Source organism: Urocitellus parryii, chromosome 9 (genome assembly GCF_045843805.1).
Source record: "Urocitellus parryii isolate mUroPar1 chromosome 9, mUroPar1.hap1, whole genome shotgun sequence".
Lineage (NCBI taxonomy): Eukaryota > Metazoa > Chordata > Mammalia > Rodentia > Sciuridae > Urocitellus > Urocitellus parryii.
Genome location: NC_135539.1, coordinates 138,858,582 through 138,872,246, shown reverse-complemented (window position 1 = coordinate 138,872,246; position 13,665 = coordinate 138,858,582). Strand labels below are relative to the sequence as shown.

The window sequence follows — 13,665 nt, the reverse complement described above, 5'->3', positions numbered from 1 at the left end:
ATCCAATTTCAAAATACAGTTTCTTTTGTGTCAGAAAGTATCTTTAATATAATTTATACCTTTGTTTTTGTGAAATGTTTCTCTTGTCATTGATTAGATTTATATAGTAATTTAAAAGTACAAATAGATACACATCAAATTTGTTTTGCTAAGAACTGAGTTTTGAAGAAAAACTTGATATCCCTAAAATTAATTTTATTTCACTCTCTACTTAAGTTGCACCAAAGGCAGTTTTTAAAAAACTTATGACATGTTCAAGATCTTGAAATTTTTCTGAATTTTTAGGGATGTTTATTTGGAAATCTGAAGTAGTACATTTTGAAAATCATATTTAGGATGTAATATTATTAAATATATGTTGTGATGGCTTCTATTTTTTTTAAATCATCAACTTTACCTAGCAGCTCTGTTCTGTGTTTTAAAATATATTTAATACTTAAAATCAAACAGATTATTAAAATTTATTATTGGACTTTATCTTGATTTACTTGTATAGTTTTAGATATCTGCGTATATGTCAGTAACATGACAACAGATAGGTGTGTGGGTGTGCACATGCATTTTAATGCTTCATTTGTACCCAATTTATAATCTTTGGGCAACCCTACATTCTCAATTTGTAGTCATTCTACAGGCTTCATAACTTTCATCCTAATTAAAGGTATACATTTCTAAAGAATACATATTTAGAATTTGAAATAATGTCTTTGGGTGGAATTGTACATGAAGTCCTACTTTTGCAATAGGGATTTGGAATATTGAGGTCACATTCATTGTAACATGAGGAAAATTCAGACAGGTTCCTGCTTCTTCAATCAACTGTGAAGGTTAAGCAATTAATGGAAAATACTGCAAATTGAAATTTAAAAAAGTGTAAAATGCTTTTTGAACATATGTAATAATTCCCTTGATACTATGAATTAGATGTATTTTTAAAGCCTCTGTGAGTAAATACTGTCTCATTTCACATAAGGTTTTTTAAAGTGGTTCCAGCAAGACTATGTAGTTAGAAAGAGATCCTGCTGACACAGATCTGTGTAGTGACAGTAATGCTGGTGGGCAGGTTCTTGAATATCCTGTCTATGGAGATCTGGTGTTGTAGAGGAAGAACCTTCTTTTGTGATTATAAAATGAGGATTGAATTAATTCATATAAGAAAAATTCTACATGAAATTTTATCTTTTAAAAAATTTCTGACATAGGAAAGATATTTTAAAGTTAACTAAGTGAAAAGTAAGGCTTTGAGATCATGGGAAACTTGAATGGTATGTATTATTAGCCATGGTCAGTGTGCTAGTATTTCTTAAACACTTTTTTGTCTGTAGGAGGTAATGAAAAATTACCTTTCCCTTTGAAAACACAGTGGTCATCTGCTGAATTTATTAAGAGGTATACAGGCTGAGTTGAACAGTATTTTCTGTGTATTTAAAAAATTAGTAATCTTAATGATAAATAATTGTCAAAATCATGCTATATTCTTATTTAACTACTTTTCAAAAGTAAACATGTTATAGCTATGCTCTTTTTTAAAAAATTTTCTTTTGTAGTGGATTTTCAATGTTGTTGAAGTCATCATAGTTTAGATTTTTCTCAAGCAGTATTATGGAAATATTTTGGTGTTTTTAACTACTGTGCTTTATATATGTTTGTTTGTAGTCTACAAATTTTACTCAGATAATCAGAGAGATCCATCTGAAATAGCGGTGTTTTAAATAAAACCTTTCAGTACATACTTTAGTTTTATTTCAATTAAATAATGGAGTTACAGAAAAATTAAAAGAACTCAAATTAGAGAGACCCAGGATTGCCTTATAAATACCCTTAGATGTGCATCAATTGAATATAAATTAATTCCATGGATTTGCTTGAAAAGGTTATTCTCTTAATTATTCTAAATTTCCATGGCAATTTTTTTGTACTTTTTATTTGTTCTTTTTAGATATACCATGACAGTAGAGTGTATTCTGACATATTATACATAACATGGAGTATCACTTATTCTAATTAGGATCACCTTCTTGTGGTTGTACATGATGTACTGTCTTTCTTTTTCCCATCCCCACTTCCTTCCCTTCATTCCCCTTTGTCTAATCCAATGAACTCTGTTCCCCCTACCCTCCCCACAATTGTATGTTAGCATCCTCGTATCAGAAAGAACATTTGGCCTTTGTTTTCTGGGGGATTGTCTTATTTCACTTAGCATGATAGTCTCCAGTCCATCCATTTACAGCCAAATACGTTTTCTAAGAACATATTTCAAAGGAATCTTGGAAAATAATGACCATGACCATGATAAAAAGTAATGTAGAGAAAGTATACATCACTTTAAAATTGATACACAATTGGTGTCAAAAGAAAACATATAAGTAATATGAACCAATAAAAAAATAGAAAAAGATTTGATATCCAGCTGAACTAACAATCCTATACTTTCCCAGCACAGCTACATGATAACATTGGTCCATGAGTATAGCCAAAAACTTTAAAATGATTATATGTTTCCAGTTATACTTTGATTTATTTTAATTTTTTATTTTAATTCAAAAAGAAATTGAAAGAAAGAATGAGACTCAGACATAGATTTTGGCACTGGAAACATCATAATATAAGGGCTGGATGATGGTCTACTTAGTTGTATCTAGAACTGGTTGGGTAGTTGTAGATGGAGTGTAGATTATTGGATTCCATGGCAGTTTTAAACTTCTTAACCTATGTTACTAACTTAGGAATTTTCAAGCTGAGTCATTGCAAAAGCCAAATTATTACAATTTGAATTACTAGATATTTTTGCATTTCAAGTTAACAAATTAGGACAATAAATACTTACTGATTGAGTTTGTTATTTTATTTTTGTTTTTGGTACAGGGTTTAAGTTGTGGTTCTATAATACTCCTGGAATCTTTTAAATCCAAGAATAACTTATTGAATTATAGAAAGCCAACAAGGGGACAGAGTATCTAATTCCTGGAATTTGAGGAAGAGATTGCAGAAAAGTCTTAGGAGCAATTTAGTAGATTGAAGTGGTAAGGCATCAGTGCATTTTATGAATTATCTCAGTATCCTGCCATATGTGTGGATGCTGTAGTTCCAGAGTATAGCCCAGAGGTGTGAGAAGTGACTAACGTAAGAGAGTGATTCTTTCTCTATGAATCCAGCAGTTTGTCAACTATAAACAAGATACAGGTCTCCTCTTTGTAATAGTTCTTACCTTTATGCAGCTAATTTACATACTTACGTTTAATCTTTTTCCTATTTGTGTAATGTTTTTGCATATAAAACTTTTTTATTTATTCAACCTCTAATATTACATAAACATAAATTTATTTTACCTTTAAGTATGGAGTCAGTATTAGTTAGCATTGGATATAATCTTTGAACATCAGAGGCATCTGTTAAACTTCTCATCAGCACATGATAATCCTACAGAATTAACAAGTTGATATACTTATAAGTGGCCAGCCTTTTTCATAATACTCCAATAAGCAGTAAAGAAAATGAAGGAACAGAGTATCTAGCAGTATTAAGAGACAAACTTGTATACAATTCCAAAATGTATACAACTTAAGAAAATTTATAATTTAATATATGACGTTGTTAGTAGGTTCTTGGTAATTTGTAAGTTAGAAAATAAATGTATATAATCATATTGATGGCTAAGATTTATTAGAGCACTAGGAATTTTATGATGTTTGCCACAGTCAATGAATGAGTCAGGATATAAAGTAATTTTGTATGCACCACAATTGACTTTTACCCTGAATTTAGAAGTTTAGAAATTCTTAGTAATTCGGTTAATCACATATGTTTAATGCATTATCTATTAATGTTTGCTGTAACCAATACTATTATTTTAAACTAACACATCAGAAAATTTTGATGTTCTTCAAGTTTAGTAAATAGGTGGGAAAAATGAATAAATGACCTTGATATTTATCTCAATGACATACTTCATTTGGTCCATTAGGATAAAAACAAACTGTTACATATACTTTTATGCACAGAGTACTGTTCCAAGCCACTGAAGTGGCAGAACCATCATTGGATCCCATGTAGTCTCAGTGAATTTCTTAATTTTTTTTTACTGGATGTGTTCTTTCTTTTTAAAAATTTGTTCTTTTTATATATACATGACGGAAGAGTGTATTTTGACATATTATGCATACATGGAGTATAATTTATTCTAATTAGGATTCCATCCTCATGGTTGTATGTGATATGGAGTTTCACGGGTTGTGTATGCATATACCAGCATAGGAAAGTAATGCCAGATTCATTCTACCGTCTTTCCTGTTCCCATTACCTATCCCTTCCCTTCATTTACTTTTGTCTAATCCAATGAACTTTATTGTAAGTTTTCTTCAAAATGAATAAGATAGTTGGGTGCAGTGACACACACCTATAATCACAGTGACTCAGGAAGCTGAGGCAGGAAGATTGTAAGTTTGAGGACAGCCTCGGCAATTTATTTTTGAGGCCCAAGCAATTTAGTAAGACCCTGTATCAAAATTAAAAGGGCTAGGTATGTGGCTTAGTGGCTAAGCATCCCTGGGTGGCTAAGCATTCCTGGTATTCCTTAGTGGCTAAGCATTCCTGGTCCCAAGGGGAAAAAAAGGAAAAAAAAAAAAAAAAAAAAGAACGGCATAGTTTCATGTAAAACTATATAGTGGAAGATAATAAATGATCAGGTTTTAATGAGTTTGATTTTGAATGAAAGATCTCAGAGAATCCTTAGGTCTTTCTGCCTTTTTCTGAGCAGTGGTTTACAGGGTCTTGAGAGAACTGATAACTGTGTAAAAAGATGAGTTAGAGTTAATTCCTGTAAATTTATCTCTAAATTCTATCTCTCTTAATTCTATCCCTTCCATATAACTCACTTCCTCTTTTTCCTTCTCAAGTTTTAAAAATTTTTTTATTCTCTTTTTTTTCTATTCTTTTGTCAAGTTCTTATTTTTAATTTTGAAAGAAATAATGTTCTGAGGGAAATTTAGGGAGCGTTTAAAAGGATAAAAAATAAAATAATTCATGCAATTTCCTTACCCAGATATAGTTAGGTATGATGACAACTGTTAATTTTGGTTTATTTCATTCCATTTACCCCCTATGGAGTAGGAAGGTCTTTATAAATAAAACTTTATCTAAGTATAGTATTAGCTTCTTAAAGTTTTTAAGAGAAATAGAATCAAACTGTATGAGGGTATATTGAGATTATTTATACATTTTGCCAGCTTGCTTTCTGAAAGGAGCAAGCCAGTTTATGTCAGTGATTTATCAAGATATAATGTTTTACAGCCAACTTGTGGACTTTTGTTTTATTTTACTAATTAAAGGAAGTGGTTTTTCACTTTATCCTCTCCCAGTCCATTGATTTTTTGTGATATTTTTCTTCCCTATATTTGATTTTTAAAAAATCAAAGAAATATTAACCAGGACGGATCTGCTGAGTCTCTTTTTGTAAACAAAATTGTCCAAGTTCTTTGTTCCAGGAATCTCTGAGCTCAAGATTGTCTTCTCACGTTCATCAGCTCACCACTGCCTCTGTGCTCTGCTTGGTTGTGCAAGGCTTTAATTTCAATAAACTCATACATCTTTTTTATATTTGCTCAAATATGTTTATTCTTCCTGTATGCAGAATAGTTTGTATTTTTAACAATGCAGTTTTACGTTTTTGCTCTAGTTTGAATCTTAAATGTCCCCCAAGGGCCCATGTGTTAAAAGCTTGTTCCCCAGTGTAGTCCTCTTGGGTGGTGGTGGGAATTTTAAGAGATGGGGTCTTTTGAGAGGTCTTAAGTCATTAGGGGCATGCCTTTGAAAGCAGTGTAGAACTCTGTCCTTTCCCCAGCCACTTCCAACTACCTGGTCCCCACAAGGTAAGCATCTTCCTCTATCTTACCTGCTGCTATGATGTCCTTACCTCACCCCAGTCCAAAAGCAGTGGCCCAAAATAATCCTTAGATAAGTTGATTGCCTCAGGTATTTGCTATAGTAATAGAAAGTTGACTAACACACAACTTTATGTCCCTTAAACTTTACAGTGTTAGTATTGGCTAGTTTCTCTAGCCTTTTTCAAATTCTGTTCTTTTTCTAATATGTTCATCAATTTTTTTAAAAAAAATATTTTTAGTTTTCAGTGGACCTTTATTTTTTTAAAATTTATTCATATGTGGTCCTGAGAATCGAACCCAGTGCCTCACGCATGCTAGGCAAACACTCTACCACTGAGCCACCACTCCAACCCCATATTCATTAATTTTTCAGCATCTGGAGATGTAGTAAATATATCTTTAATGTAAATTTAGATGAATTGATTTAAAAGTTAAATTATCCCCAACCCCATCTTTCTTAGGAGTTCCCAAGAAAACACTCATGTTTCAAAATTTTTTGGAAGGGCTCATAATATTTAGCCTATGGTCACACTTAGGGCTAAGATTTATATCATAAGCAAAGGGATTTAAAGTAATATTTAGCAAAGGGCACCAGGCTCAAGTATTTAAGAGTTCTCTCCCAGTGGAGTTATGTGGTACCCCCTTCCAGCAATGAGTTGTGACAACATGTGTAAAGTTTTAGGAGTTGGTCACAGAAGCACCTATCAAGATTCTAGATTTCTAGAAGGAAAGCAGATATTTAATATAGTCCATATGTTGATACAAACCTTCAAGGCTCATTGAGCCACCTGTTCCTTTTAGGGGACATTTTATGTCAGTGTAGGGAACCATTTGCTGGCCAAGTTCCCAAAGCTAGCTAAGCACCAGCCTTGTCAGTGGGCTGCTGAGGACAGGCAGGTTTGGGTCTGTTGTCTTGACCATTTTCTCTGCAGTATGTTATGCTGATACTTACTAGAATACATGTATAATATAAGTGTTTTAGGGTATCATCAGTAGGATACAGTTTCCTGTGGTACATACCAGTGGGAGTCATTCAGTTTTCTTTGTGTTCGTAGAAATGACTTTGAATTGAAGGCCATTTTGATGAGATTAGACCTGTTATTTTTATAACAGTAAACCATTCATTTATAGTACACATCACCTCACTACTTGTGTTGATTTTTTCTAAACAACTCATAGTTTCAGTTATAAGTTTTTGGTTAAGAATGTTGAGCAACAGTTGCCTCTTTTTCCCCCTCATGACCATTAATTAAAAAATATTGGTTACATGGCTACATTACAAAAATGCTGAACAATTTAAGTTATAGAACCTATTTTTTCTCTAATGCTTGTTTTTAATCTTGTTTATACTTTTCTAATGTTAATAGGAAAATTAATCAGAAAATCACAATTTGGAAAATAAAACCAACTTAATCTTCATAATGTGAATTTCATGAAGTATGTCTTATTTAAGTTCTTGCAGAAAGATACTGCTAATTTTATAACCCTTACATTGATGTAATCCAAGTACATATTTTGGACTTGTCAGAAAAGAATATATTATTTTCTAAGCTTCTATATTGAATTACAGATTTTGAAACAGCCAAGAAACAAAATTTTAAAATCCTTCTGTTATTCATCAAATATAATTAAACATATGGTCATTTGATAGCATTTATCTTGAGAAATATTATCATTTGTATCTCATAACTACCCTTAAAATATAGAGATGTTTTAATATAGATATCTTTAACATTTGGAACACAGTTTGCAAAAAGATTTCTAAGAATGCCTTTTAGTGGAGATTTTTCAGAGGAAAGATAATGACCTTTGGGGTTTTTATTTAAGTACATTTCTGCCCCCCAAAATGAGTGAGTGCTCTAGCTCTCTGGCCATGTTGACGGCTGCTCTTGGTTGGGGCAGGAAGATGGTGGCCGCAAAAAAGACGAAAAAGTCTCTGGAGTCAATCAACTCTCGGCTCCAGCTTGTTATGAAAAGTGGAAAGTAGGTATTGGGGTACAAGCAGACTCTGAAAATGATCAGACAGGGCAAAGTGAAATTGGTCATCCTCGCCAACAATTGTCGAGCTTTGAGGAAATCTGAAATAGAGTACTATGCCATGTTGGCCAAAACTGGTGTCCATCACTACAGTGGCAATAATATTGAATTGGGCACAGCATGTGGAAAATACTAGAGTGTGGACACTGTCTATCATTGATCCAGGTGATTTTTACATCATTGGAAGCGTGCCAGAACAGACTGGCGAAAAGTAAAACATGTAAAATTTTTCTTTAATAAAACTTGGCAGAGCGTGTTTAAAAACAAAAAAATGAATGAGTGGATAGCATTTCAAAATGATTCTTAGAGTGATAATTTTGTGATGCTCTCCCCATATTAATTCATTATTCTCTTTAAATAATGTCACAGAAAGCACGTGCAGTCCCAGGGACTGAACTATCATCCTTTTGCCAAGTAGAACTCTCCAAATCTGAAGAGTTCTACTTGGCAAAAGTTTCTCATAGAAATGAATCTGAACAATTACAAAGGGGAGTCATCAACTCTTATTCTTTAAATTGATATCTCTTTTGTTTTCTTGTTAAGGTCACTGGTACCAATATTTACTTAGATTTCCAACTTAAGCCTGTGTGTTTTAGATTACTTCTTTTCTTCTATGGAAAGATCACTTTTTCCCCTTTCTTCATGTATAGGTTCATTATGGACTTTATGTGCTTTGAATCTTAGGAATTTTAGATGAACTGGTAAGTTATGGACTACTCCTACCCTAAGGATTTTTTCATAACTTATTAAGTTGTTCTGTTTAGTCATTTGGTGGTTCTGTGACTTAGAAGGTACTTCCTAGCCTTGAGCCAAAATCTTATTCCTTGAAATGCCCACCAATATCTTACATCAAATCTCTGGAGAAGCACAGAAATACCTCCATTTTTATGTGGTTCTTCTGGTATGAGAAAACTATTTTAACATACTTCTTCTCTTTCTGAGTAAACATCTTTATTTCTTTAGCATTTTGCTTATTTATTCATTTAGCAAATATTTATTGGGCACCTCTTAAGTTGGTAACTACTATCTGGTAGTTACCAGTATTCTTACATGTATATCAAAACAAAACCACCTGAAAGTCACTGTGGTACTTGGCATGTAGTGAACAAGAATAATAAGTTCTGTTCTCGTGGGGTTTACATCCAAACAGAGGTGAACAAACATTATTCCAGTTGAAGTTACCAAGTAAAAAATAAGGTAGTTTCAGATTATAATAATTTCCATGAAGAAAATAAAACAGGGTTACCAGAGAGAGGATGTGGGGATGGAAGGCCACTGTGGTTTGGCTTACAGGGCTTCATGATTATGACTGTACCCCACTCAGAAACATGAATGGCCTTTGCCATTTTGGAATCCCCGTAGTGATGTGCTTCTGACCTGCTTTTGTCCTGTGTGTAACTAGGAAAGTGGGAGCTGCTAAGTGGTGTGTGCAATGGAACTACTGGGATTACCATGTCAGCTAGGCCACCTCTGAAGAAGGCAGGCCAGAGCATAGACTGGTAGGCTACGGTTGGTTGTGGACAGTTTCCTCCTTTGTAGTGGGATTAATAGTTGCCTCATCCAGACTATGTACTTCCCTTAATGCAGCCCAGGTGTAATTTAGCCGTGTAAGCAGCAGGGTCATGCTAGTTTCATACATAGTCTTTTCAGCTCTGTCTATGTGGACAGTAAGATCTTCAGCTAGATCTTACTTCTTTTGAATTGGACAGTCAGTTTACTGAACCTAGATGCAGGACTTTACTGTCATCTCTCACTTAGCCCTTCTTTCTAGGTTTTTTTAAAAAATATATTTTTTTTTTAGTTTTAGGTGGACACAATGCCTTTATTTTTATTTATTTATTATTATGTATACTGAGGCTCGAACACAGTGCCTTACCCATCAAGGCGAGCACTCCACCACTGAGCCACAACCCCAGCCTCCCTTCTTTCTAATTTTATGTGATCTTTCTGAATCTGTTATAGATGTGAAAAGTTTACCTTCTTTGTTTAATTCAAGCCAATGATAATGATGTAGATAGGAGAGTACCATAGCAGAATTTACCAAAAAGCTTTCTTCTAAATTTATTTTGCCTTATAAGCAGATTTCAAGTATGGCCATTTATCCACTTCTAACTCTATATATTTAAGCCTAGCTGCCTTGTTTTCCTTTCCTTCCTTTCCTCTTCTCTCTCTCCTTTATTTATTTATTTATTTATTTATTTATTTATTTATTTATTTATTTATTTATTTTTGAGGAGGAGGTAGATGGCAATATGGGGGACAAAACCAAAGACATGCACATGCTAGGCAAGTGCTTTCCCACTGAGCTTTTCTAGCTCTTGTAAAATTATATTTTGAGATAGGGTCTCACTAAAGTTGCCCACACTGCTTTCAAACCTGACAATCTTCCTGTCTCAGATTCACAGAAGATGGAATTACAGGCTTGCACCACCATGCTCAGCCCTTTTATTTTCAGTTATTTCGTAGATACTTGTCAAAAAGAATGAAACAGTGGTTCAGCCAGGACTCCAGTGTCAAACTGATTTGGGTTTTAATTTTTTATTCTACTTTTTGTTACCTGTGTAATACTAAGCACATTGCCTAACCTCTCTGACCCTTGCTTTCCTAATAATCATACCTGCTTTTAGCAGCATGTATGATAATGAATATGAATCACTGATCATAAGAACCCAACATACAGAAGAACCCAATAAATATTAGCATCAGGAATAGTCATTATTGTTGGCCTTTTAGGAATTAAATATACACTATCTCAGGCTTTCCTGATCTAAAAACCCATTTGAATGAGTATATACACACACAGACACACAAATATATACACTGCAAGGTTCCCCTTCCCATTTATTCCTAGGGATAGACACAGTTAAAATATCTTTATTTTTAAAGTCTTGAAAGCCATCTGTCCAGAATTTTAGTAGATGAAGCATCACACTTATCCTGAAATTCATATTTTTTTGTTGAAAGCTTAAACTTTTTGTCTTCTCTTTAGGAATTTATCATATTTCTAATGGTTCACAGTTTCTCAAATATTAGTATTAACAGATCTGTTACTAGGTACTTTGGTGTATCTTTGTGTCTCATTAAAATGCAGCAGGGCATGAGAGTCTGCAAATGAATTTGGGAAATGCTGGATGTTTTACTTAGTCATGGTTCTCAGGTCTCTATGAGAGGAAAAATATTGTCTGAAAATGGATGAGAAATGACATTTATACCATAGCTAATGTATGACTAGTTCCATGAACATATCTATACATATCTTCATAGTAAACATGTATAATACATATTATTTTATTTAACCCTTTTAGCAGTTTCATTTCACAGGTAAGTGTCATACTTCAAATAGTTTGGTCATCACATATCTAAATGGAGGAATCTATAGAATTTGAATCCATTTTTATCTGCCACTCAAAACAAATCCTTTGTACTCTATGTTGCCTCCTCTTGCCTCCTACTATCTGGTAGTTACCAGTATTCTTACATGTACATCAAAACAAAACCACCTGAAAACTAATAAAGCAAACTAACCAAATTTGTTGTAGAGGAGATTTCCAAAACCAGAGAATTGATGAGGATCATGATTAAAGTTGCAAATTTCCCTGAATAAGAAAAATTTAGCATCTTAAAAATATTATAAAATCATAAAATCTTAGGGTTGGAAGAGACCTCTTTGGTCATATTTTTTTTCTGCCCATGTGATAGTCATATATGTGGGATTATATTATAAAAAGGTAATTTTAAGTATTTCTTTCTTTTTTTATTTTGGTACTGGGAATTAAACCCAGGGGGCGCTTAGCCACTAAACCACATCCCTAGCCCTATTAAATTTTTTATTTTGAGACAGGGTCTCATTAAGCTGCCTAGGGACTTGCCAAATTGCTGAGGCTGATTTTGAACTTTCGATCCTCCTGCCTCAGCCACTGGAACCACTGGGATTATAGGTGTGTGTCAGCTCCTATGGCCAATTTTTAGTATTTCTATAGTTGAAATATTTTGTTGAGATTTAAGATCAATTCTTGCCTTTCTGGTACTTTTCTATAACATCTTGTATCTTTTTAATATATATATTTTTAGTTGTAGCTGAACACAATACCTGTATTTTATTTTTATGTGGTGCTAAGGATCAAACCCAGTACCTCACGCGTGCTAGGTTAAGCACTCTACAACTTGCATTTTTAAAGGGTTCTTCTGTATTTCTATAATCTAATGGTCATATAAACTTCATTCATGTGAATAAAGATAAGCAAAAAAAAAAAATAGAGACTTTAGTTTTCTTCCACACGAGAGAGATGCTATGGTGGGTTCTAGGTGTAATAGAGGTGTCCTAGTGACTTAGACTAAAACACCAGCAGAGAGTTTTGCATTAACACACAAAAAAAATACAAACACTGATTTCACATTAAGTAATTCTGCTTTTTATTTAACATTTTTTTTACTTGTAGATGGACACAATACCTTTATTTTATTTTTTAAATTTATTTTATATGGTGCTGTGGATTGAACCCAGTGCCTCACATGTGCTAGGCAAGCACTCTTCGACAGAGTAACAACCCCAGCCCAAATCTGTTTTCTTTTTTTTTTAAATAAGAATTTCTCCTTATCATTGTTGAATGATAGATCTGTTAATTGATTCTCTGTATCGGTTCTTTGATTTTGTTAGTGTTACAGCATAAAAAATTGCTATCATCTACTTAAAGTTTAATAGAATATTATTGATGGGGTAAAATTAAAAAGATACCAAAAACAAAGCAGAATGTATAGATATGTTTGTGAAAATATCAAACCTTGAATTTCAATAGTGATTATTAGTTCCCTAGACTAATATTGGATATTATTGTGCCAAATATTTTTAAAAAACAGAACAAAGAATAGACACTGATGTGTGTGTATGCATATTTGTGTGTATATATGTATTTATGTATATATGAATATGTTTATATACAAATATATATTCATATATATGTCTTATAAATGCATGTATATGTGTGTGTGTTTATATGTGTATGTATATATATGAACTTTCTTCTCTTAAAACATTGTCAGTAAGTTTCATGGGGCAAGGACTTTGTGACATTCCACACTGTGTGTCTACCACCTAGAGCCATACTCCATATATGGTAGATATTCATTAAGTATTTATAGACAGACTGTCTTAGCTTTATTGTTGAGTATTATACTAAAATTCAGGGGACTATTTTTGCTTTTGAATAGATTATCCTGCTATTCACTTTGGGATTTTGCTTAAATATGTTTATGTTTTTTCTCTCTAACTTTTAGGATGCTATTATCAAAATGTTTTATAAAAAGCTAAAACCAGAATGTATACATACTTGGTGTGTGTGTTATGCTTATGTTTTTTTAAATCTAGTATTAGAAATCTGTAGCTGTGACTCTACAACAGCCTGTCCTAAATTGCTGAATGTCAGATAAGTATTGCTTTGATTTATTGTCCCCAATAAATGTCTCAAATCTTTGCACTTATATATATAATTACATATGAATACATTTGTAACAAGGAAATTATTTTAGTTAACAGATAGCAGAAAGTATCATGTTGTTTCCTGTATTTTTCTAGCAACAAAGTTACTATTTCCTAGTAAATCAAGTCATTTCTCTGTTGTGAATTAATCCTATAAACCACTATTCCAACATTTTTCTTTTCTTTTCTTTTTTGAGAGAGAGAGAGAGAGACAGAGAGAGAGAGAGAGAGGAATTTTTTTAATATTTATTTTTTTAGTTTTCTGCGGAC

At 32.9% G+C, this 13,665-nt stretch overlaps 1 protein-coding gene and 1 pseudogene across 5 annotated transcripts in view; both read left to right on the top strand.

Annotated features, from left to right (window-relative positions):
• Rabgap1l (RAB GTPase activating protein 1 like) overlaps positions 1-13,665 on the top strand; it is a 628,203-nt gene that overhangs the window by 244,332 nt on the left and 370,206 nt on the right. The window lies entirely within an intron of this gene.
• Positions 7,789-8,134, top strand: LOC113182510 (large ribosomal subunit protein eL30 pseudogene; annotated as a pseudogene).